Raw genomic sequence first — 27114 nt, 5'->3', positions numbered from 1 at the left:
AAAGAATTTTTTTTAAACTACCAGTATTAGGCTAGGAAAGCTCAAATTGGCGTGTAAGCATCCTTATATAGTGTAGATTCAAGTTTGTTCAAATCATGGTCCCTAGGGGTAGGGCGGGGCCACAATGGGGGATAAATTTTTATATAGAGAGAAAATCTTTAAAAATCTTCTGATGAAAACTATTAGGCCAGGAAAGTCCAAATTTGAGTGGAAGCATCCCCAGGTCGTATGGATTCAAGTTTGTTCAAATCATAGTCCCGGGGTACAGTGAGGCCACAATAGGGGGTGGAATTTTTATATAGGAATATATAGAGAAAATCTTTAAAAATCTTCTTTTTTAAAACTGTTTGGCCAGAAAAGCGGAAACTTGTGTAGAGGCAGCCTCGGGTAGTGTATAAATTCAAGTTTGCAAAATCATAGTCCCTGGAGGTAGGGCGGGGCCGCAATGGCGGGTAGAATTTTTACATAGGAATATTTAGAGAAAATCTTTAAAAATATTCTTGGAAAGTTTTCAGTCCAAAACTCAGTACTTTGTTTGAAACCTCAGGTTATGCAGATTTAAGTTTGATGAAACCATGATTCGCTAGAGAAAAGTGGGGCCACAAAATGGGAGGGGGGTATATAGGATTAGAGAAGAATCTTCTTAGAGGTACAACAACAAAAGGGGCTTGATATTTACCAAAAAAAGATGTGGATAAAAATTGGCAGATTTTCAAATTTTTTTTTAGCAAAATCTACTGTACTTAGTTGTAAAGATATTTTGATTTCGATACTGTAATGCTAATTTGATCAGAGTTAAGGCTCTAGTGAGCAATGTGGCCCCTGGGCCTCTTGTTTTTTATTGTAATCTCAGTTGCAAAAAGTTTAAATTATTGAAACACCTTGTTAATAATTTTGTTAAATTTTAATCTTTTTGTTACATAACTAAATGAATGCTTGTCAGTGCTGCAGAGCACCATGCAGACGAATGCAGTTTGCAGTTCATATCCAGTGGGTTTTAAGAATTGCCTGATGGTCCAGCTACAACAGAAAAATTGGCATACCAGATTGATTGAAGTAGTAAATAAATAACATGGATTATATGAACCATTATTATCAATTTATTGTTCAAACATTTTAATTATTTATATTTTTTTCCAGCTCTGCTGAAATAACCAGACATATGTATAAAACATCATGGCAGTGCCATTTGAAGCAATTATCAGGTCCAATAGCATGCAACATAATGGTATCAGTGTTTTGTCAATTCTTTAATTTATTTGTTTTGACATCATACTGCTGCTGTTAGTTTGCTCATTTTCAATATTGTGAATGGTGTTAAATGCACTGACCAATGATTTGAATCACAGTATGTGGAATAACCAAGGTAAATACACTTTCGTTTATGGGCCTGATTTAATGAATATGAATTGATAAAATATGATAACATATTTAAATATATAAAATAAATATATGTACTCAACAATGCTTTTTTTAACATAATGTGAAAAGCATGCTCGTTTATGTTTTTCAATTAGATTGAAACTATTTTATAATACACTTATAATATATGTAATAAAAATGCATAAATTTATTAGCAGTTTAAACTTGATTATTCTGCCTTAAGTTTTTAGGGCCATCATTCAAACCAAAACATTTTCATAACTTTGCAATTCACAAGAAAAAATTCAACAAGGCATTCCAAAAGATTTCAAAACTACTTTGTTAAAGCTGGTTTTTAAGACAACAGTCGCATCTTCAAATATATCTATATTTTTTACCGGGTTTTGCAATGGAAAAATCCGGTTATTAAAATGGTGAAAATGGCGGGCGGGCGGCTGCTAAAAGGGTACCCTCATTGTATGGATAATCCTCCTACAGTTTTCAAGATAAGAAGTTGTTCTTTTGCAGATCAATTGTACATATACCAGAGGTGTGCATATTGCTAGGATTTTGATTTCCGATAATTTGTGAAAAAAATACCAGCTTTTGAACTTAGTCATTTTTTGGCAAAATATTGAATATAGGGTACCCTCATTCTACGGATAACTCCCCCTACAGTTCTCAAGATAGGAAGTTGTTCTTTTGCATATCAATTATACATATATCAGAGGTGTGCATATTGCTAGGATTTTGATTTCCAATAATTTTATGAAAAAAATACCAGCTTTTGAACTTAGTCATTTTTTGGCAAAATATTGCATATAGGGTACCCTCATTGTACGGATAACTCCTCCTACAGTTTTCAAGATAAGAAGTTGTTCTTTTGCAAATCAATTGTACTTATATTAGAGATGTGCATTTTGCTAGGATTTTGATTTCCAATAATTTATGAAAAAAAACAGCTTTTGAACTTAGTCATTTTTTGACAAAAGATGGCATACAGGGTTTTCCATTTCACTGGATACGGGTTGACATGGATTATTGATACAGTTCACATAAATGAAAACCTGGTTTGCTGTCACATTGACAGCTTTTCACTTGTTCCATATATAAAATCATCTAGCATCAACAAATTTTTAAAGACCTAGAAGTAATAATAGTTTGAGCTATGATGACTGCGCTAAGGTTCAACCTATTTTATTTTCATATTTTTATTACTTAATTTATTAGGTTAGTTACTAACTCACTACGGAAATATATTGGGTTGATCAATCTCATAGATGGCGAGGCGAAGCCGAGCCGTCTATGAGATTGATCAACCCAATATATTTCCGTAGTGAGTCAGTAACTAACCTAATACGTGTTTTGTTTTCCCTGAGGACTATTAAGCAACATATTTATTCGCAAATATCAATGATCTACGCAAAGCCATTTACGAGATGCCTAACATCTAGTCCAAATTTAACTCATTTAAACTCTTCAAAATTTTCAATATCACCTTTCAAATACTCTTTAAAAACCTCTGCTTCACCCATGTTTACTTGCAATGTTTTGTTGCTATTCAATTTTAAATGTTTTCTCCCTTTCTCTGCAGAGATTTGAGCAAATTTTGACGCTGCCATTTTGTTCTGCTCCAGACAAAACAATGTGACGTCAATATTTTAAGGGCAATTACTCTAATTTGAAAGAATTTCAAAGGGCAACTACTCCAAATACTTTAAGAACTTACGGCATGTGGTTTATGTATTAAATACTATGAAATGTCAAAATGAGAAAGCGAAGCGTCGACTAATGACGGCCATATTGCCTAATATTATTTCTCACCGAACAAATATAGAGATATATGAGGCAATCACGTGCTATGTTTAAACCAATGAAAGTGTGACATTTCAGTCCGAGGGAAAATAATATACAACACATGCATGCATTGACCACTAGTCCCAAAGCATCGGACAACGTCTAGAGCTCTCTAATATGTAAACGATGTGACCGTTGGACCGAGTGCAGATTTAACACAGTGCAGTTTGATTTTTGTAGAACAAAATTTATTTGAAACGCACACAATAGGATCCGCCTAGTTGTCTACTCAAATCGTTAGCCTAAGTTTAACTAAACGTCACATGCTCAGTCTACATTATGACGTCATGTTTCAGGCGTAAAACGTACGAACGAGACTAAAGGCAGCTCCCTGCACACCATGTGACCTTTACTGTGACGTCACATACTCTCAAAGTGAAAGTAACGCGATGTCTGTCAACAAATGCAAATGGTAATTCACATAGGTCTAATGCGTGTTTATACAGTACACACGGACGTGTAAGAATAATATTTTTTTTCAAAAAGTTTAACTGCATTGTAACAAAGTGAAGAAAGTGTTTATGTATTGTTATTTACATGTAACAAATATTTATACGTAAGAGAAGATGTAACCCCCCCCCCACACACACACACCGATCTCTCAACATGCACCCCATCCTCTCATCCTGGTAAGCCTATGTTGGGTTGATCTCCCTCTCTTCCACAATCACATAACTTTTGCATGCATTAATTAAATAGTTTTAGGTGATATCGTAATGTTACAGTGCATTGATTTATTGTGAAGTACTAAGATAATTGATTTAATTATTTCTAAACATACAAGATTGGATCGATTGACAGAATACTAGCTAGCATAGGGAAATGTTGGTGATAAAAGTTTCCAATTTTATATTAACCAGTCCAAAATGTACATTGTGCTTGTAAATGTACCCCCTTTGCATATACATGAAAGCTAGCTGATGAAATGCATCAACTTATATATGGCCGGAGAAGGATAATAGAGAATAAAATTAACTTCCTTTAAAATAAATGCAGAGAAATAACTAATTAAAAGAAAATGCATGGTCATATACATAAAATGTTTGGGAAAATTAATATACTAATAAATGTAGTAAGTATAGTTTAAAACAATTATTTTACAATGATACACTATTTTTTTTTTTTGTCAAGTATATACTGTGGAATCATTAAATTTCGTGGGGGCCAATTTTCGTGGATGGCTTAAATTTTACAGGTTCGTGGGGACGTAATTTCGTGTACTCCTTATATCTATAAAACGAAATAGCCTATGACTTTATTTCCCTAATTCATCAATTCGTGGAGGATGTTATTTCGTGGATGAGAGGTACCCACTAATTCCACGAAAATTGAGCCACCACGAAATCTAATGATTCCACAGTAGGTCTCCAGTCCCAAATATTTAGATTTTAAAATACATGTACCTGTATATATTTAAAAAATGAGGCCCAAAGCCTTATTTAACTGTTACCATAACGAATTGATAGTTGTGATACAATTAATATGCATGTATCTAGGGGTGGGTCAGGAAAATTCAAACTTGTCAAAATAGGAAAGGCACTCCTCCTCCCCCAGAAAAAAATATCCACAAGAATTGTGACCAAAGGCTCATGAGTTTTATAAATTGTGTTATAGGCTCCATTCTCATCCTAACCTGTACTTAAAAGTGCACTATTAGATGTTAATGTTCAATAATGTTTAATATATGACAATATATGATAAGGCTCCCCCTCAAACAACCCAGTACCCCTGACTCGGTTGTCATGAATTTCAAAATTCCAGATGAATTCTATCTGTTCATCACAGGAATGTACTTGTATGCCTGCTAGTTTTTATACATGTACTTGGTAATGGAAGAAAGATTTTTTTAAAGAGTTAAACTTTATGACCAAAATGGCCCACCCGAAATAAGAGCCCTGGGAACATAAATACAATTTTGGTATAGATCTCCCTGCTCATCCAATCCATGCACAAAGTTTTAAAGAGAATTAAAAAGGAAGATTTTTAAAGAATAAATAAATACTCAATTACCTTATATTTTAACAAGACATCCACTTTAAATTGAGCCAATCTTGCTTCATGATATGATACAAATCATACTATACATAATGTATCATACAATATTTGGTGGAAAATAGTTTTTTAAAAAGTTGGCGTGGATTTGAAGTAGTGTTTTCCTGTCAGAACAAGACTATTTCTATACATATGTGAATGGCATAGCTAGTACTTGATTTAGTAGAAGCGCACTCCGCAAAAAACGCTAAATAGAATATACATGCAGCCAAAAGTAATATGGTTACAGTACTGTATAATATCATACAATACAATAGTATTGCATCATATGATACACAGTTGAATCAAATTATAAAACATTGAATCATATCATTTGATACAATATTCTCTCATATCATATGATACAATATCATATTGTATAATTTTTTTTACCATATCTTGTGATTGCTATTGTGATATTTATATGATTTGAATGAATATAGTGATATTAATTATATCACAATGTATATTATGACATTAGCTTCACTTGTATTATATTATGATATTGATCATTAACTATAATTTGCATATAATGTTATCATATTGGTCATGTTGATAATACCTTGTCTAAGTGAGTTTTGTAATCTTTGATTACCTATGTTTAAAATATCAAAACACAAACATGTCTGTCATCAATTAATATTTAATTTACAAATTTGAACATGCATTAGAATACAAAAAATGTAAAAGAAATAGCCATATATATGCCGAGTTGGCCATGAGGGTTGAAGATAATTAGCGTCATGACTTAAGGTATACTGCAGGGCGTAGAAAGATAATATTATGTTTAACACAGTGAAAGGGTAACTGTGAATTCCAGTCCCACATATGGAAGGGGGTAGAGATCAACCATAGATGAACATGACTTGTAGAGGATGGTAGCGACTTTAGCCAGTGCCCAACTCCATTGCTGCCTCATCCCTATTTCCTCTTCTATTCTAAACATGATGTTAGTAATAGCTTAATGGATTTTTGTCTAGGTAATGCAGCACATCTCCCGATATGGAGGAACCTACTGGAGATTATGTTTCAGTGTTTTTTTCCTTGTCAGAACTAATTGTCAATTCTATTTTTTCATTTTCATCTTCTCTGGAGAAGGTCCTAAAAATTCAGAACAAAAATCTTGAAATTGAATATCATTCACATGAAACTTAAAATGCATCCAAGCCCATTTTTTTTCTTTTTTAACATACACTAAGAACAGTTATACTAATAATGTTTATCACATGTTCAGCTCAATATGTTTTGGATAACACTCATCATGAGTCATGTAACAAATTTATCATTTTACACTATGTATTCTTACCCAACATGACGTCATAATTATAAACATACTGTAGGTTTAAGTTGGATGATTGACAAAGAATGAAGAAGTATCAAAATATAACAGTTGAAAAGTGTAGAGTAAATCTGAGTTATAAATCTGAAGCATTTAATGCTGTTTTATATATATATTTTTATAAATTCATAAGATTACGTTTGAAAAATGAAAGTTTTGATGTTTGTTAAGCTTGGAACTTTTTCAACCTGCATAAAGTAGTTGACGTTTCTAAAAGAATGGAGTTTAACAAAAGATGTGGTATGACGTGATAAAAAGAATATCTCATGATTTGCGATGGTACATTTATATAATTTTTATACAATTCATTCTGTGTATTCTATCTACTCGCCAAGGCTTAAGGATAATAAACACACAACTTGTTGGATAAAATTCATACAACCCATACAACATCTCTAATTATAAGAGATCCTATGTATATATGATAAAATCACAAAGACGAAAAACTTGACGTCATAAAATTAAACCACACAGATTATAACCTTAATATTCAATAATTAATTCCACACAAAATAGAGCTACAGGAGAGGGTGGTCTAAACTTGAGCCCAATCCCAGTTGTGATTTTGTACAATAAAAATATGTTCAAATCAAATCAGAGCTAGAGTAAAAGCTTACCTGAGGCAGATAAGGAGGAGTATTGTTAGCTTCCTTCAAGATTTCCAAAGGATGTACTCCATGCTCCACTCTTACAAAACTAAATTTCATTCACATCAGAGGTCTTCTGCAGTATATCTACATACAACCTGCAAAAGTTAGCTATCATTGAGTTGATGTTAATTGTAATATTAAAATCTTGCATCTGGCAATGCGAAAGTGCATAAGATTAATACATTACACGTACCGGAAATTATGGGGGGTTTCTTGGTGGACTAGATGGTCATGGCCATCTTCTGTATTCTGTCTTCAAGAGTTCTGTATAAATAGGAAAATACTTAAATTTAGAAGCTAAACAATAGTTCAATCAATCATACCTTAAAATTTAAGGTACTGGTAGATCTGATGGAAAAATTTCTCAAATCAGCAGAAAATTACTTTATATATTATGACAGATAGCATGATGGCTAAGTGGCATGTAAATATAATAGGTGAAAAAATGTGCAATTTAGGATATAAATAATATTTCAAAATTTATTTCAGTAAAGATGAACAAAAGCCTCATTTTAACAAAACATTCCAATCGCCATCTTATGACGTGGTGTTTTAACAAGTATAAGTCAAGGTGTAGTGGATTTCCGGTACCTTAATTGTAATAAATTTGCATTATATTAATTGATCAAAGTTTTTATCAAAATTATTGCTATGGAGCAGATACTAAAATTGAAGTTTAGGTAATAAAAAATGCTTCACTTCATTGATTCACAATGCATGCAAATTTCAGAGTTTTCAAACACTCTTCATAATTATTAATATTACTATTATGATAATGAAAAGACAAATTTGAAAAATATTCATTTCAATCTTTACTCTCTCTAAGATATCTCTTTGAACAACAATGGCCTAGTTAGAAATATATACCCATCAATGAAGAGTTGATGAAATCTGGAAAGTTTATTACAGACACTAGGACACATTTTTTTCATTCATCATCAGATAAGTGGGTCTATCAAAGCAATGGATGAGGGAACAGGGTCTGGCTCATGTGGGTATTTCAAGTTCTTCATACTGCGCTGTAACAAGCAAATGTATGAACTTTAGTATACATGTATACTGTATAGATATATTTATTAGACACACATATACGTGTAAATACATCTTATGTCAATCTAAAACTGACTACATTAAACAAATACTAAAAAGAAAAAGACATTAATTGCCTAGTACATTGTTTACACTGACAAGATACATATTACATTGTCCAGAAACTGTTGACATTGTCCAGTTAGTGAATACTAAATAAATATTATCTAGATACAATGTAGTGATTACATTAACCAGATATAGATTACACTGACCAGACATACTGATTACAGTAAACAAATACTGATAACAGTGACCTGAGAAACTGATTACATTGACCAGACGCAAGTCTTTGAATAACATAGGAGCTAGTCCAGGGGTCAATCACTTTAAAAATTACAATTACATTGGAATTCTTTCCATTACAATTATCATTACCATTACTTTCATTTACAAAAGTAATAAATAACAATTACTTTTCTAAACAATAAAGTAATGAATTACATTAAACATTACAAAAAAATATACAATGACAATTTTTAATAACTATTCATGGCCTTTTTATGGAAGTAATGCATTACATTACAAGTAACTGAGAAATGGGTGCATTACACATTACTTTCGAATAATGTAATAATTACAATGCATTACCATTACACATCACCCCAGTTCTGATGGGAGCAATGTGAATAAGACTAAAGAATTCATAGTTGAGTACATGTATTACATGCATTATCAAACAGCACAAGTTCTTTTTTAACACTTCACAAAAAGAGATACAGTTACAATTAGGTTTCCTCTGAATTACATCAATTTCTTTTAGTGTCATATACTGTGACTGTGTGCTGCACATTACAAATTTTAACATTTATGATATGCATGAATATAATTCAATATCTTGAACCTACTGCATGATGTAATAACTTGAAATTTACAAAGCATGTGAGTGATCATAATAGGTGAGTAGTTATAGCTTAATGTCACTGTCTGGATCAAGTGAGAGCTTCTCATTAACTGAAACAAATGAGACACAAATGGAGATCATCTAAAACCTAAGAAGTTGAATCAAGATACATGTTAATAACGTTAAGAGAATGTCAATGACTAATTGTAATAATAAGAATCTCTTTAAAACACAAAATTACAATAACATACTGAAGCTCTAGAGAAGTCTCCATGTGGATTACCTGATTGTTTATTCTGCCTGGTAAGGTGTATAGAAAGGTAACTTTATCACCAAATAGATGAAAACACAGGGTTCCTGAAAAACAAATAGAAATCTTTCAATCAGCATTGAACAAGAATCACGTCTTCCACCTCATCTATTTTGCATGTCTGAGAGCACCAAGAATTTAGCAAGAACAAAATGCTATACCACTCTTAAGTCAGCAGTCCCATCGCTCAAATGGAAGACACTACATGATATTGTGTAGGTCACATTTAGGGAGTGCAGAAGGATTTATATTCAGATTATATCCACTTGTTGACCAGGGTGCTTATAAAGAATCACCCCAGCTGGCTGACTGGAGGATTCTGAAACAAAAGCATGCTTTAATCAATGTAGAATTATTATAGAAGCTGTAAAGGCTAGGACACACGGCCCAATACTGTACAGCATGTAATAAATACTTGTCTCGGCACTGAAAAGAATCAAAGCTTATAAAAAATTTAAAAATATCAATCTTACAGAAGAATATACTGTACTTGTAATGTACTTCTAACATTTTACATTGAAGATTGATTTTATCACAGATTTTTTATTTCAATAGGCAAGTCAAAACTCTATTTACACTAATTAAGATCACTTTATTTGTAAATTAGCATAATGAATGACAATAAAGACAAGACATCAGTGAGATAGATCATAGGTACACGGTACAGCCCACACACATGGATAACATATAGGTCCTGTGAACATTTACATTACTAAATTTGCTTAATTAATTTATCTATAGATGTCCACGACTGGAAAGATCTACATTGTAGGTCATAAGGCCCTATTAAGTAACTGTCATTAGGCCCCTGTTACGACATAAGGCTCCATGTATTTATTACTATTTACTACATTATGCTAGACCACTGATGGGGGCAAACATTTATAGGCTCAAAGATTAATTCACTATTCAGGGTCCATGATTATATAGCACAAGAATTTGACACAATCTGAGTAACAACCAAAAGAAGGTGTATTACCGTAAATCTGGAAATTTTTACGTCGATTTATTTTTGCGAATTCGAGTGACATTAAGCTATAGATTAATTTTTACGTTTTAAATTTTTGAGAATTGTCATCGGCGCTAAAAATAAAAAGCACTCAAATATTAAATGTCAACATACTGACATGTACAATGTTAGCTAACCTTCGGACATTGCATATTACCGCCGCCTCTAATTTTCTCACGAATCGTATAGGTTTACCAACTTCATATAGTATCATGTGAGAGTTGATGTCTGCAATTTATATCTTGTTCAAATTACCGATATATACAATAACAGCAGCAAATGCAACAAAACTACCTAAAGGGGTATCTTGATACGGATTTATAGCGAGATAATTATCCCAATTAGCAGTTCACACCTTCACATGCGACGGTTTGTGTACACCACACAAGTATCGGAGGGTCACGTGTCGAACACAGGTGATGTTTTCCTGTGTCAAGCGAGCGGGAATGAGAAGAAAATGGCAGCATTCAGCGAGAAATTCAAATACTGTACAAATTTTCGTATTCCGTGAATTTTGGTGTCCCGCCGGTACACTGTGAATGGGGTAAAAAAATAACGCGCTACATTTAGCGTAACGCTGGTACATATCTATGGAACGCCAAATTAACATATATTCAAATATTTGTACCTATCTTCAAATAATTGTACCTATCTTCAATTCAATTGTACCTATCTTCAATTCAATTGTACCTATCTTCAATTCAATTGTACCTATCTTCAAATTGAATTAGAGATAGGTACAATTCAATTATACCTATCTTTAATTCATTTGAAGATAGGTACAATTGATTTGAAGATAGGTACAAATGCAATGAATTGAAGATAGGTACAATTGAATTAAAGATAGGTACAATTGAATTGAACCTATCTTCAATTACTAAAATATTGGCAATAATGAATACTCCCTGTATAGTACGTCATTTTCGTTACGTCACAATAAAATCGGGATCGGGATAATAAAATAGTATGATTTTGTCAACTTTTCGAAAGATTGAGCCTTAAAACAAACAAAAACTCATAATAATTGTTACTGCGTTAATAAATAGAGTGATTATCAACTGAATTATACATTCTTTAATAAAATTATGGAAAAAAATAAAGCCAGTTTTTTTATTTAGGTATATAACGTATACGTGACCCTAACTACGTCACTACCCTAACTCCGTCACTTTTGGGTATTCGGGTATACATGTTTTTGGCTTACTTATTGATATACATGTATATTTTAATAAGTAAATGATGCCTTTTGCAAATATATTGCACACACACTCGTTTCCCTCCATGTTGAAATGTCTTCAAGGGAGCGTTCATTATTTTCAACAATACACAAAACGAATTGAACCTAGGTATAATTGAATTGTACCTATCTTCAAATCCTTTGTAGATATGTCTGAATTGAACCTATCTTCAAATCAATTGTACCTATCTTTAAATGAATTTTACCTATCTTCAAATGAATTAGAGATAGGTATAATTCAATTGAACCTATCTTTAATTGAATTGAAGATAAGTATAATTCATTTGTACCTAGGTATAATTCATTTGTACCTAGGTATAATTCATTTGTACCTAGGTATAATTATTTAGAGATAGGTATAATTATTTACACCTATCTTCAATTCAATTGTACCTATCTTTAATTCAATTGTACCTATCTTCAAATGATTTGAAGATAGGTACAATTAATTGAAGATAGGTACAATTATTTGAAGATAGGTACAAATATTTGAATATATGTTAATTTGGCGTTCCATACATATCATATCTATGAATTAATCACGCATGCATGCAGTGTCATTAGTATACATGTACACTTAAGATAGACATGAGGCTACCAGTCAACCGAAGATACCGATTTTGAGTGAAGTCCTTCTCCACACGCTGGTTATAGCTTGGGGTAATTACCTGGTTATATAAACTGGTTTTTTAAATGACCACTACTCACGGACACCTGTTCATATTGTAAGGAGAAGAGACCAGCATTCGGCAAAATTTTTATTACTTTTTTTTGCGAATGCAGAGCACGCTCAAATTAGCTAAAAATTTATCTACGGTAAAAAATTTCCAGATTTACGGTATATACCTCTTTTTATATACCCCCTTTTTATTGCTGACAGATTGAGCCAAAACCCAATGATGGTTAGGACCTGTATATCTGGTCAACTTAAATAATTATCTATATTTACAATATATGTACCTTCTATGACATAGGCTACACATATCATAAAATTTATTAAGATAACATTATTTCTTTAAACACAAGAAATATTTGAGCATATATAATCCATAAAAGACAATAAAATATTTTTTAATATCGTACATACCTCGCTGAATCATTCCTGAGCGTCTAACTTGTTATGCTGAGATAAAGTGAAAGCGGAAGTTCAATTGCGCATGCGCAACTGGGTAGCAGGGAGCTGCCGAAAGCTGCATTGAAAACGTACACGTTTTGTATTCGGAAATAGCCGAAGAGATCGAGTTACGTTATTCCGAACTTTTTTATTACTTCTTTCATTGTTTATCAATTTAATTCATATAAATGCCGCGGTAATAAAATTAAATAGTTTATGCAGTATCTAAAAGATCAGTTCCTTGATGTTACAGTAATGTTTTTATTTTCCATCTGATACAAGACATTCATATAACTATTGTCTGTCCCAAGTTATTGCTTCCGTCACTTTTTGATGATTTTTAATAAAAATACACACACCTGTGAAAGAAGTACAGTAGAAATCAATGAAATGGAAAATATCCAAGATATCTTCATTGACAAATTATCCGTTTTCACTTATAAAATTTCGCAGGAACGAAAACAAATTTCTTGCGGAGATTTATAAAGGGAAATGTTTAAAAGTACATCTTTTCTCCATTCGGAACTATTCGGGACACCTCGCGCAATTTTTCAACGTTATCATCCGGGCTTATTAATGGCTGATGCAATGTTAAATCTCCGTAGACTTTCTTTTTTGGGGTGTGTATTGAAACCTGAAGCGGTAGAGGGGCGTTTCAAAATAGATAATCTGGACATTTTTCATATTAGTGGTTGAACATAGTTTGAGCACAAATGTATTCATTATTATCGAAATATCAAGCGAAAAAACTCGGGACAGAGTTTTTTTTATAGTCGTATTTCTTGATTGAAGCACCATTGAAACTTATCTGGTGTCCTCTTTTACTTTTTTTAAATTCATATTATACCTTCTATTGAAACACTGGAACATTTTAATCGAGTTTAGGGGCAATAAACATCGATAAGTACCAGTCAATCAATGATCGAACTAACTTTTTAAAAACAAAATGGCTGCCAATATGGCGCGGCGCCCAGAGCTGGAAGAAATTTTTTTGGCCTTAGTACCCCTGATTCAACTTTCATTTTTCACTAATTTTCTAATATATACGTGTTACCATTAATTCTCCCTTCGCAAGGCGGGCTCAGACTGCCTCTCGCTGCGCTCCGTATAAATTCTGATCATATGCATTTACAATATACAATCGATAAACATGGCGTGTCAATTTCAGTCCTGTGAGTTTCTTGTCAGTTTCAACCGCGAAAGATTTCGGCCAATCGATAAATGGGGAGTGTAGATTTCAGTATGGTTGTTTCTGTAGAGCTATGAATTAACTAATATGTTTTACGGTGCTACCGTTCTGGCGAGCGCAGCAAGAATTACACATACCTTGCATCAATGTCATCCTAGTACGTGTGAATTTTTCACTCACTTATTGCTCTACAATAAGTATGCCAAATGTACTAATTTTAATGGTTACGATACATACAGCGCAACCCCCTACCCCTCTCCCGGGAGAGAGAGAGAGAGAGAGAGAGAGAGAGAGAGAGAGAGAGAGAGAGAGAGAGCTTAGTCCCTTTTTAAGGGTGTGTAATTTCCCACTTTTAAATTCAATGGTTTGACTATATGCAATATCAACATAAATTTTTTAACTGTTTATTTTTTCTCTTTTAATATTCCTTTTTATTTAGTTCAAAATGTCCTATTGTTTATTTCCTCCCTACTCATATACTTACCTGCCTACTGTACATGCATACACAGTTAGCTTAAAAATGGATCGATAAGACAGTAAAGTATGGCTCTTGCTAGTATATATTTGTCATTACAAGACATATGTCATGTAAATTTTGAATTTACCTGTGGCAGTAAATACAATATTTTACAAGTTGTCGTGTCGTAAGTTTTGTATTTTACTGCCACCCGATAAATTCAAAATTTACAACATAGCACATCGGCAACGTTAGTATCTAATAAAATGATGCTGTTTTCGATTTGATTTGATATTATTTTAGAACTATTTAACAAGAGCTTGGACTTTGGGTAGTTGTGTCATACAGCAATGTGACGTAGGCCTGTCTATTTCATTGCTGGCCACTCAGCCATGGCTCTTTAAAATCAACAAGATTTGTCTGGCTTTTGAGCTGAGACTACGCAATCAGTGCATATTTTGCTTGAAAATGCATCATTTTTAACTTGTTTTGACGCAAGAAAAAGATAGCTACGTTCAATCAAAAGTCAAAGGACTTGTTAAATTGGTTCTAAAGGGTGGGAGAGACTTTGTAGCAAACAAATGATTTTGCAAGACTTCATGTGTGGTTGCTTTTTTTTTTTATCTTAATGGTGATATACATGTATATTATTGCTTATATTGAATACATCATATTTGAATTAAAATGCATAAAAACGCAATAAAAGTTCCTTTTTGTTTTTAGTTCCCTTTTCCCCATACCGCGTTTTAGCAACACCCGGATTTGTGTTTTGCGAATAAATTAACTTTAGTCACGAGTGCTCCCCACCCCCCCCCCCCCCCCCCCCCAACTTTTTGTTTTTGCACAACGAGGATTTTTCTTTATTAAAACAGTTTGAGAGAGAGAGAGAGAGAGAGAGAGAGAGGAGAGAGAGAGAGAGAGAGAGAGAGAGAGAGAGAGAGAGAGAGAGAGAGAGAGATTTTGCCAGCTGTTACGACACAATATGCATAATGGCACATCAAAATAGTCCGCCTTTCAGTACTTCAATTTACTGTTATCGATAATTCATTCAGTATGTGAAAACAATAGAAATATTCAAATACAAATCACTTGGGATTTGAACCTTGTGTGTCACTAAACTAATAAAAAAAGAAGGGGGGGGGGGGCTCTACATGCCTGATAAATTGCACCCCAAATTCAATGTACCCATTGTTTTACCTTGCTTACCTTGTCACCACAGCGACAGGACATGATAATCTCAAGGCATAAAAATTTGTCACCACAGCAACAGGACATGATGTTGTCAAGGCATAAAAATGAAAAGTTTTTATTATTCAATATTTGAATTAAATTTAATAGTGAAATAATCATGCATACATAGCACTTTCTTTAGCACAGAATGTAGGACGTTGGTGTTTAAACTGGGCTGGAGCTTGCGTAGAATAGGTACATCCCCCTACGTGTAATTTGTTAATTTGGAAGTTCCAGTGACTTCCTCTTGAGGTTCCAAATCTGACGGTCAAACATGAACAAATTCAATCGCCATCGCAAGAATTAAGCTCATGCAGTGGAGATTCTAAAGCCAAAATATTTTGATTTTCTTTCAAAATAATCGTTTTAAAGGCAGATCTGATGGCTACTCTGTTCCACAACCTCCTTAAAAGTTTTCACGAATTTCCCGAAATTAGCAAACTGCAAATGCCAATATGTGTTGGATAAAAAATCCTAAATGTATGAGAGGAATTGTTTGCCCTTTGTTGATGCTAGATATAAAGGGTAAAAGTTTTGATGTGTATTAAGGTAACTTGAAACGAAAAACAAACAACAATTTGAAACGTATGTTTTTTCTACCTTTATGATAGCATGAATTAAAATAACACAGTTTCATGGCAATTATTTTAACGAAAGCCCCATAAACACTTTTATTTTTGCATAAGTAAAACAAATAAATTACCCAGCGCGGTTCATTACGTGTAACGTAACACTACCTCATTATGTCTGTGATCTTATAATGTCTGTGATAGTTTACTAAAGTGCGGGTACAAATCTCAGGGAACCCTCTCAAGAGAGGTTAATTGAAAACAATGTAGACCATGACTATACAAAACGTAACATCATTTTAATTGAAATTGCATTCGCTTACACGCACTTTCAGTCAAATTTGTTTTGTAGACCCTTTTCATGCTGAACTTTTAAAAGAAAAACATTATTGAAAAACAGATACACGTCTTAATTGATCGTGCTTACAATTAAAAGATAATGATATATAGCTTGTGTAAATTTCCGATTATTATACCTGACATACATTATCCAGAGAGAGAGAGAGAGAGAGAGAGAGAGAGAATTACTAGCGCATGCGTATGTAAATCGGACTCGGGTTTTCCCCACATTTCTATGACTATTCAACTGATTTAATAGCTGAAGCAGCATATAAGCCTTCATATCTAAAGGTAAGAGGGTTTCGAATATTCATCTTATACGTGCAATAATTGGTCTGATACGTCTTAAAGATAGCAGAAAACAATGGAAAAGCGTTTCATAACTATCTTTGTGATGAGTTACTTTGAATTGTTGTTTTTATATCTTTGAATTAAGTATGAAAACATTCATTTCCAATCTATACATTATTTCTTTTTACTCTATTTACCCTGCTTAAAAACGATTCTCTTGATTTGATCACATTTTCGCCAAACTGTGCTAAACTTTTAAAGAAATATGATACTTTACAGGAAACACGTGTGTCAGTTAGGCAAGGAAAAGGGGAAAAAATCGAGATAAAGGTAACTTCATTCTGACATCATTATTATTATTTTCTGTGTGATTTTTTTTAAGGTGGTTAAAACTTGGTTGTGTAGATTTCAAGGAAGGGGGGGGGGGGGGGTAGACTGGTCATCGGAACCGGCTAGTATACCTATACCTCAAATTCTTACTTACCAAAAAATTTTTTTTCCGAAATCGTAAAATTTTTAATCCATGGGGTGGGGGGGTGGGGGGCTTGTATACCTATGACTCCAATTTAAATTTAGATTTTAGGTAAATAGGAACAATTACATGTATGTTTGCTGCGAGAAAAAGTGGGTGGGGGGGGGCTGCCCCTCCCCGATGCTATGTGCCTGATGGTTTAAAGGTCTAACTTTGCAAAAAAAAGGGGGGGGGGGGGAGGGCTTAGCTTCATGGGCTTAGTGGCTGCTGTTAGTCACTGAAATCGAGATAAAGGTAACTTCATTCTGACATCATTATTATTTTCTGTGTGATTTTTTAAAGATTACCGAAGGTTTCATCTATCTATAAAGTGGTTAAAACTTGGTTGTGTAGATTTCAAGGAAAGGGGGGGGGGGTAGACTGGTCATCGGAACCGGCTAGTATACCTATACCTCAAATTCTTACTTACCAAATTTTTTTTTTCCGAAATCGTAAAATTTTTAATCCGTGGGGTAGGGGGGGGGTGGGGGTGGGGGGCTAGTATACCTATGACTCCAATTTAAATTTAGATTTTAGGTAAATAGGAACAATTACATGTATGTTTGCTGCGAGAAAAAGTGGGTGGGGGGGGGGCTGCCCCTCCCCGATGCTATGTGCCTGATGGTTTAAAGGTCTAACTTTGCAAAAAAAAGGGGGGGGGGAGGGCTTAGCTTCATGGGCTTAGTGGCTGCTGTTAGTCACTGAAATCGAGATAAAGGTAACTTCATTCTGACATCATTATTATTATTTTCTGTGTGATTTTTTAAAGATTACCGAAGGTTTCATCTATCGATAAAGTGGTTAAAACTTGGTTGTGTAGATTTCAAGGAAAGGGGGGGGGGGTAGACTGGTCATCGGAACCGGCTAGTATACCTATACCTCAAATTCTTACTTACCAAAAAAAAATATTTCCGAAATCGTAAAATTTTTAATCCTAGGGGTGGGGGGGGGGGGGTGGCTAGTTTACCTATGACTCCAATTTAAATTTAGATTTTAGGTAAATAGGAACAATTATATGTATGTTTGCTGCGAGAAAAAGTGGGGGGGGGGGGGGGCTGACCCCTCCCCGATGCTATGTGCCTGATGGTTTAAAGGTCTAACTTTGCAAAAAGGGGGGGGGGGGGGCTTAGCTTCATGGGCTTAGTGGCTGCTGTTTGTCACTGCTAGCTTCAGCTTGGTCTAGAGCTATTAAAAATTTTCTTAAAGAATTAACAAAAAATATTTTTTTTCTTACAGATGACAGCTAAAAAAAGTTACAGACGCAAAACCCATAAAGTGTAAGTATCAATGAATATTCAATGTCGGTACCTTATTTAACAAGAGGCCCAGGGGCCACATTGCTCACTTGAGCAACAATTGCCTTAATTCTAATTAAATTAGCATTACAGTATCAAAATATCTTGACAACTAAGTACAGTAGATCTTGCTTAAAAAAAAAATGAAAATCTGCCAATTTTTATCCACTTTTTTTTTGGGGTAAATACCAAGCCCTTTTTGTTGTTGTACCTGTAAGAAGATTTTTCTCTATTCCTATATCCCCCCCCCCCCCCCCATTTCGTGGACCCACTTTTCTCTATGGAATTATGGTTTCATCAAACTTAAATCTGCATAACCTGTGCTTTCACACTAAGTACTGAGTTTAGGACCGAAAACTTTCCCAGAATATTTCTAAAGATTTTCTCTATATATTCTTGTGAAAAAATTCAAACCGCCATCACGGCCCCACTCTACCACTAGGGACCATGATTTGAAAAAATTTGAATCTACCCTACCTGAGGATGCTTCCATTTTAATTTGAGTTTTTCTTGCCTATTAGTTTATGAGAAGAAGATTTTTAAAGATTTTCTCTATATATTCCTATGTAAAACTTGATCCCCCTATTGTGGCCCCACCCTACCCCCGGGGACCATGATTTGAATAAACTTTAATCTACACAACCTAAGGATGCTTCCTCTTTAATTTGAGATTTCTTGGCCTAATAGTTTTTGAGAAGGAGATTTTTAAAGATTTTCTCTATATATTCCTATGTAAAAACCCATTCCCCCACTGTGGCCCCACCATACTACCAGGGACTATGATTTGAACAAACTGGAATCTACACTACCTGAGGATGCTTCCATTTAAATTTGAGCTTTTCTGGCCAAATAGATTTTTAGAAGAAGATTTTTAAAGATTTTCTCTATATATTCCTATGTAAAACATGATCCCCCTATTGTGGCCCCACCCTACCCCCAGGGACCATGATTTGAACAAACTTGAATCTACACTATCTGAGAATGCTCCCATTTTAATTTTAGCTTTTCTGGCCTGATAGTTTTTGAGAAGAAGATTTTTAAAGATTTTTCTCTATGTATTCCTATGTAAAACTTGATCCCTCTCTTGTGGGCCTTTCCTACCCCTGAGGACCATGATTTGAACAAACTTGAATCTACACTACCTGATGATGCCTCCACACAAGTTTAAGCTTTTCAGGCCTAATAGTTTTTGAGAAGATTTTTGAAAAATACCAACAAATTTTCAATATTTCTCAATTATCTCCCCTTTAAAGAGGGTGTGGCCCTTCATTTGAACAAACTTGAATCCCCTTCACCTAGTGGTGCTTTGTGCTAAATTTGGTTGAAATCTGCCTAGCGGTTCTTGAGAAGAAGATGAAAATGTGAAAAGTTTACAACGACGACGACAACGACAACAACAGACAACGGACAAATTGTGATCAGAAAAGCTCACTTGAGCCTTTGGCTCAGGTGAGCTAAAAATATACCGAGTTTTTATCATTGCAAGCTTAGGGTAATGTGTCTATTCTACTTCTACAATATTGTGGATTGTGATGATGATTTTGAAAAAGAGACATGCATGCAATACAAATATTTCATATAGTATGTCTTGTTTTTAAAGTGTTTTAGATTTATATTTTTCCCCACTTATTCTAATGCTTATAAACATTGCATGTTAGCTCCTAGATGCATGGTTGTTTCCATGGTTCTGGTTGTTTGAACACTTACTAAAAAAAATAAAAACTTTATTAAGATGATTTAATAAATATATATAAGTGAAGAATTGAATTTCTGGAAAAGAATTTATAATTATTTAAATATTTTCTGCATACATTCCTATAGTAAATTTTGAAACTCTAGATCTCCAGAGACCTAGTATAAGTTAGGAGGTCAATCATGCAAAGATTTAAAGCAATTTAAATTCTAAACTGTATTCTTATATACCCGTATTAAACATTGAATCTTTCCTTGGGGTCTTGTTATTGGTCCAGTGGTCTCATTTTGAACAATTCAAAATTTACATTATTTATGGAAAAAGGATTCTTTGAGTTTTATGTGGTAAACAATTTTGGTCGGGGCATGGTCAAATCCAAAAAAGCACGAACTCTGGGCTTTTTGATAGATTTGATTATGCACTGACCTAAATTATCATCTAATTCAAAGAATGATTCCTTAATACTTATATTAGTACATAATTTTCAGCATATTGTATGATTGAAGATTAGAATATATTAATTGACATATGATTTTCATTTCTTTTAATTCAGATATGTAAACCCCGCTTGCACCCCAACCGGTCATATGAATTTATCGGACTGTACTATACAAAATTAGTTCAAAATGTTATTGAAGACAACTCAGACACTAAACAAGAGGCCCATGGGTCACATTGCTTACCTGAGCCACAACAGCCATAATATTATCACATTTTAAATTATTAATTCATTTACAAAATATCTTGACAATGTAGTGAAATAGATCCTGTAAAAAATTTGTTCAAAGTTTTATTGATTCTGGCCCAGTGGTTCTGGAAAAGAAGTCGAAAATGTAAAAAGTCTACAGACAGACAGAGAGGTTTTAGATTAATAAGCCAGGGTTATTTCATTTCACTCACTGATGTCAGTGAGGGCAAACAGGACAAAATTAGAACAGAATGAAAATTTCACTGCAACTCTCTACAAGAAAAAAAAATCACTGACTTGGATTAAGGTAGAACATTGTTGCTCAGGTGAGCGACATTTAAACAATAAAATGCTTTCTTTGGGGATTCATTCGGGATATGAAGGTAGTGACATTGCAGAAAAAATAACGCGGGTTATGTAAAATTTTTCCGCAATAATCACTACCTTCATAACCCGAATGAATCATCAAAGAAAGCATTTTATTGTTTATATTGACATCTTTCTTTAAGCTAATTGATAAATTGATTAGGAAAAGTAAGTAAAATTCACTAAATAACTGTTAATGTACGTAAGTAAGTTAGCTAAATGGAACAGCCAAATAGTTTCCTGTGAGACTTTGAGTCTGACATCGTCATGATAATTTCGTGCAGTCCGTGATTTTTCCTAGGTCGCTATAGGTTTGGACCAATCGATAAACAGGGCGTGTCGATATCTGTCCTGTCATTTTCTTGTCAGTTTCAGCCGCTGTAGATTTCGACCAATCGATAAATGGGGCGAGTAGATTTCAGTCTGGCTGTTTCTATAGAGCTATGAATTTAATATAAGTTTCCGTAAGAAATAGAGGGAATCATACTTGGTAGATGTAAATATAGCCCATTGGTTTGTCTGTGTTTTTTGGTATTACTGTAAACATATACTAGTAATATATTCAGCATGTACGATATTTGGCAAAAATCGAAACCAGTTCATCTTTGTTAAAAATAGTTATCAGAAAGAATTGGTTTGTAGAACCTGTAAATCAGGATTAAGGAATTATTTTTCAAGTTAGTTTGGATTTCAATTAGCTTATTTCTGAAAGTACCTATTCTTATGCATATAGGAATGTACTGCAATGTTTTTGATTTCACAGAGGCAGTTGTTTGCCAAATACACAAAAAAGAATATAGAGCCAAATGTAATATGTTTACAGTATTTAATATTATGTTATTAAAGACGCTTTTTAATCTTGTTTTCAGCACCTTCAAGAACTTAAAGATTTTTGTCAGAGTACGTCCCACATGGAACAACGATCTTGTGATAACTGTAACTCCAAGAGGAAGGACAGTCAAAATAAATAAGAAAAAATAAATATCTTTTTATTATATATTAGTATTGAAATTTGATTTCTGTTTTAATTTGTATTTAAATCAATGACCTTGATCCTCATTTGGATTATAGCTTTGTTTTATTATGTTAATCAATGTACACAGAAACAAAGCACCTTGCAACCAACAAGAGAATCAGGGTCATTTTAATGACCAGCTCTTTTTTTAAATGGTGAAATTTATCACATTAATGTGGACAAATCTTCCACTGTTGCGGATCAAAATTGCGCCAGTCATGTTGGTGAAGGACTCGGGCAATTATCCTCAAGGACAATACGCAAGATATACATAGCTTGGTCAACAAGGTTGTAGGTGAAATTTGCATATCAATTCTAAAATTAATAGAATCACTTACAAATATCTCCCATAGCCACTTAAATTCTACCCAGGCAGTTTGTATCTACTATGGTACCTAAAATACATAAAACTGACATCCTGGACATTGAAAAGTTCAAAGGACTAGAGGCATGGTAGCATGATGCTTGTTACTTGGGCGGTCAATCATATCTCAATGCGCCTCCACTACAATGCTGATTGGCCACTTTGTAGATCATTTTTTGTACAGAGCACTTATTTTAGAGACACTATTGAATTTATCAACAAAGTATAATCAATGCATTTGGAACCTAACACATGGCTTATTATTTATTAATAACATAACTGAAATTAATCCATGTTTACCAATATCAATGACAAACTGGTACAATCTACCACAAAAGCACTCACAAAATTGGATTAAATGAGGTTACAATAAAAATTCCAAATGTCAAAATCTTAGTTGAATTATTAAAAATTCTGCTCCAGAATGATGAATTTAATGGGCACCTCTATAAACAATAGTCAGGTGCCAGCATAGGGACTGTTTCCTCCTCTGAGGTACAGTCCCTGAAACATTCTACTTTCACATTTTTCCATGTGTTCAACCTGCGCTCACAGTGCTCTCATAGTGCGTTCACTTGCGCTCTCCGCTCAACTCTGTACACACTCACCGTTCACTAAGAGTTCATCTTGTGCTTACCTAACGTTCAGAGTCACTAATCGTTCAGTCCGACAATATTATATTTCGGCTAGTAAGAATACATACATGTAGTTTATTTGTTATTTTTTCCTGATGACCAACGAAACACAAGGCTCTTGTAATAAATTGTTTATCTTACGTTCACATAGTGTTCACACAATTGAATTCTTTCACCATTTGCTTAGAATGCGCTTGCATTTGCTCTCTGCGTTTGCTCACCATTCACAAGCGCTCACCAAACTTAGTTCAGCGTGCGCTCACTGTTAGCTCAGCTGAAGCATGTGCACATTGTTCACTCTCTGTTCAAGTTGGAAAGTAAACCAAACCCGGGTTTCTTTTATGTTACCTGTATCCATAATTCATTTGTCAACTCTGAAAGATAAACAATACCTATCCAGAGAAATGAGATAACTAATAAGGCTACACGTGCAGATTAAGGCTTCCCGATTGATTTTACAGCAATATGTAGAAAGTTACTTGTCTGTACTTCATACGATATGACGTAATAATTAACTTTGACATCATGATCTGCATTCCTGTGGATAGTTTTCAGGGAATATATATCTCAACGTTCAAAGTGAATTACAAGTATATCAAACCAGCAATAAACCGTATGTTTCGTTTACATAGATGCTGCTGTTACTGCTAGACGTAAAGAATTCATTCATATTAAAAACCAGTATCAAAGAATTGGCAGTTTTAAAGCTTCGTTTTAAGTAAAAGACTATTTATAAACTAATGGTTTAGAGACTCTCTCTGCTACGTATAAACAACTAATGCATCTAAAGCCCCTTTCACAATTGGCGCACGACCAGAAGCAACCAATAAAATTAGATATGAATCGTAAACTGTTGCCGAAACAATCGCATTTGAGAAAAAGTTTTCGTACCAAATTCACACAATCTAACCCATGGCAAAATGAACTGCAGCCTATTTTAGCAGTAGTTAGACAGTTCTTAAGCAGTTTTCAAATTATTTGGCGGTTTTCAAGCAGTTACAAGCAGTAAGGGTTTTAGTGGCAAGTCAAAACTGTCTAGGTAAAAGTATAAGCAATTATTCTAAGCAGTTTTCTTAGCAGTCTTTGCAGTAAAAGCAGTTATAAGTCAATAAGCACTCACACGGGATTTGCATCATTCTAGAATTCATTTCCAACCAGTTACAAATCTATTATGCAAGAAACTCTTTCTGCAAATCAAATGGATCTTTATTCTCAATAAACAAAAGAAGAAAAACACTAAAGAGGCTGTACCGAACATGTTGTTGACCAAATTTAACCCATGTATTAATTAAAGGGTTAAGGAAACGACTTATGAAATACTGGGATAACATACAACATGACGAAGTATGCAAAATATGATTCACAACACCTTGTATGGTTGCAAACAGTAAACACAAAAATATAGGTAATCTAATCATTAGATCCAAATTAAAACCAACTGAAGTTCAAAGAGATTAATTGGTTTATGCATAAGATGAACTCCTGACAAGGTGGGCCTTATTACAATTCTGAAATGACATGTGCTATTAATACCGCTGAAACACTCTTAACTAGCTATGACATATATAAGCAATTGGCCAAATGCTTCATTAAGAGTGTCGGGTTCTGATAAGTTTAAGACATGTCTGGATGTTAGGATGCCGTCGTTTTTTTGCAATTAGGTTCTAATAAGTTTAAGACATGTCTAGAAGTTAGGATGCCTTCGTTTTCTTGCGCAACCTCGGTTTTGTATAAAATATCGTATTTCTCAAAGCTGAGTACCTAAATAAATCACTTTAACTGACAAACTTTTACATGTGCATTTGAAATATGCTATATGTAACTTAAAAACTTCTAAGATCCTTGTAAAATCTTACAAATTAATTTTTATTTTCAATGAATTAACCCTGTGACCTTCAAAATTATTCAACATATGCATAATAAATTACGGTTTCTACTACCAAATAATCTTATCGCAAAAAGTTCGCAACATTTTCAAAATCTGCAATATAACATCAAGTTATTTTTTAATTCAGTTGTGAATTTTGACATGATTATGCCCATGCAATATTGAATTTTTTAAATGACCTCAAAACCACAAATACATCTGCTTGTACCATGCGACTGTCATATCACGTAACCGCTATGAACATAAAATATTGTACGGTAATATATATATTTTAGAAATTTATTGCATTTAAGTAACTGTATTTGATTTTAAAAAGGACATGCCAGTTGAACTGAAATATACGTGTTTTGATTACAAAAATTTGCCGATATCTTTATTGGCCGCCTTTACTGTACTGTGTAAATTGATGACCACCCAGCCTCCTTTAAAAATATAGAAGAAAACAGCCAAAAAAACACCTCACACAGTGTGTTTCTACTATATATGACTTAAAAACCAATCATACCTTTGACAAAACATGTCTCGTTGTGAAACTATTTGGTATAGCAGAGGCTTTGACTTTGACGCTGTTTGGTTTTTTGTTTACTTTTGAAGTTGTGCTATTTATAGTAACATTGGTGGTTTGCCCGCCTACAGCCAGGACTCTGCTTTCACCAGAGCCCAGATAAAAAAGAAAAGCATTGCTCCTAATATTCCTGACACCCCCTATCATTGGATAGAAGCAACACAGAAATATAAACAAGCTCTTAAACATGACTTAGAGCCAAATAAACAAGCATTCTGAGAGTATTGCATAAGCAATACATGTCCCCTACCGGTTTGTAGAATTTGTAAAAACAATGCACTGTTATGCAGAATATCATTTCTTATCGTCTTCTGTAGGACACAGACCACAATTATTTTTCCCTCTTAATCTTTTATACAAAAATAAATCATATAAAAAATTCCACCGGCTCAAATGAGTTCAAATACAGCATACCTATAGAATGACACTAGTCCAACAACATATCCAAACTACAGGAAAATCAATCGAGAGGGGACTGAGATATGGCCCCTAAAATAACCCCTACCATGAAAAATTCACTTTCACTTTGGAATTTGTGTAAACATTGGCCACTTTACACCCTTTCTATTGCGCCTGTAAAGATCATTTTTCTAAATTTTTTCCTGCCTGTATTTTTTTTCAAACTTTCTTCTTTCCATCCATGCCATAAAATGAACCAAATTCGACCATTTAGTACCCCAAGGAAATTTTGAAATAATACATACATTTTTTAGAATGGAACTACTTGCTTGGTCAATGAGCATGGGGTAAAAATAGTGGTATGTGACCTAATACCCCGAATCAACAGACCAACCTGATAACGAACCCGATTGTAATAATACCAAAAAACCCTGTCGATTAAATTTACAACACAATGCTTAACACTATTTTACAGAACTTATTTGTTTGTTAATAGAAACAATTTATACAAGGAATGGTCCAAGTAATGCACGATATTATTACTGACTACATACTTTCCTTGTACACTCCGAACCTGATCATTAAAAAAATGGAATATAAAAAAATAATTTTCTCGAAAATATGTCAACCAGACGCTATAAAAGTGTAAACTTGATCTGTAGTTTGACATTTTGAAGCTGTTCAGCAAATTTCATATCATTCCTCAAACGCATAAAGAAAAAAAGTAAGGAAAACTGAAGTGGGACAGACAGACAGATGGACTGACGGACACAGAGGA

The 27114-nt window shown here is 33.8% G+C and overlaps 1 long non-coding RNA gene across 1 annotated transcript; it reads right to left on the bottom strand.

Annotated features, from left to right (window-relative positions):
• Positions 1–5892: 5892 nt before the first annotated feature.
• LOC128186920 (uncharacterized) lies at positions 5893–12878 on the bottom strand. Its single transcript, XR_008244006.1, has 7 exons — positions 12816–12878; positions 9644–9801; positions 9456–9529; positions 8107–8258; positions 7433–7503; positions 7207–7334; positions 5893–6351 (listed from the first exon to the last, which is right to left on the bottom strand). It is a non-coding gene; the product is annotated as an uncharacterized LOC128186920 (long non-coding RNA).
• Between the last annotated feature and the right edge of the window lie 14236 nt (positions 12879–27114).

Source organism: Crassostrea angulata, chromosome 6 (genome assembly GCF_025612915.1).
Source record: "Crassostrea angulata isolate pt1a10 chromosome 6, ASM2561291v2, whole genome shotgun sequence".
Taxonomy (NCBI): Eukaryota; Metazoa; Mollusca; class Bivalvia; order Ostreida; family Ostreidae; genus Magallana; species Magallana angulata.
The sequence above is the reverse complement of the archived record's forward strand: the minus strand, read 5'-3'. Positions and strand labels throughout refer to the sequence as shown.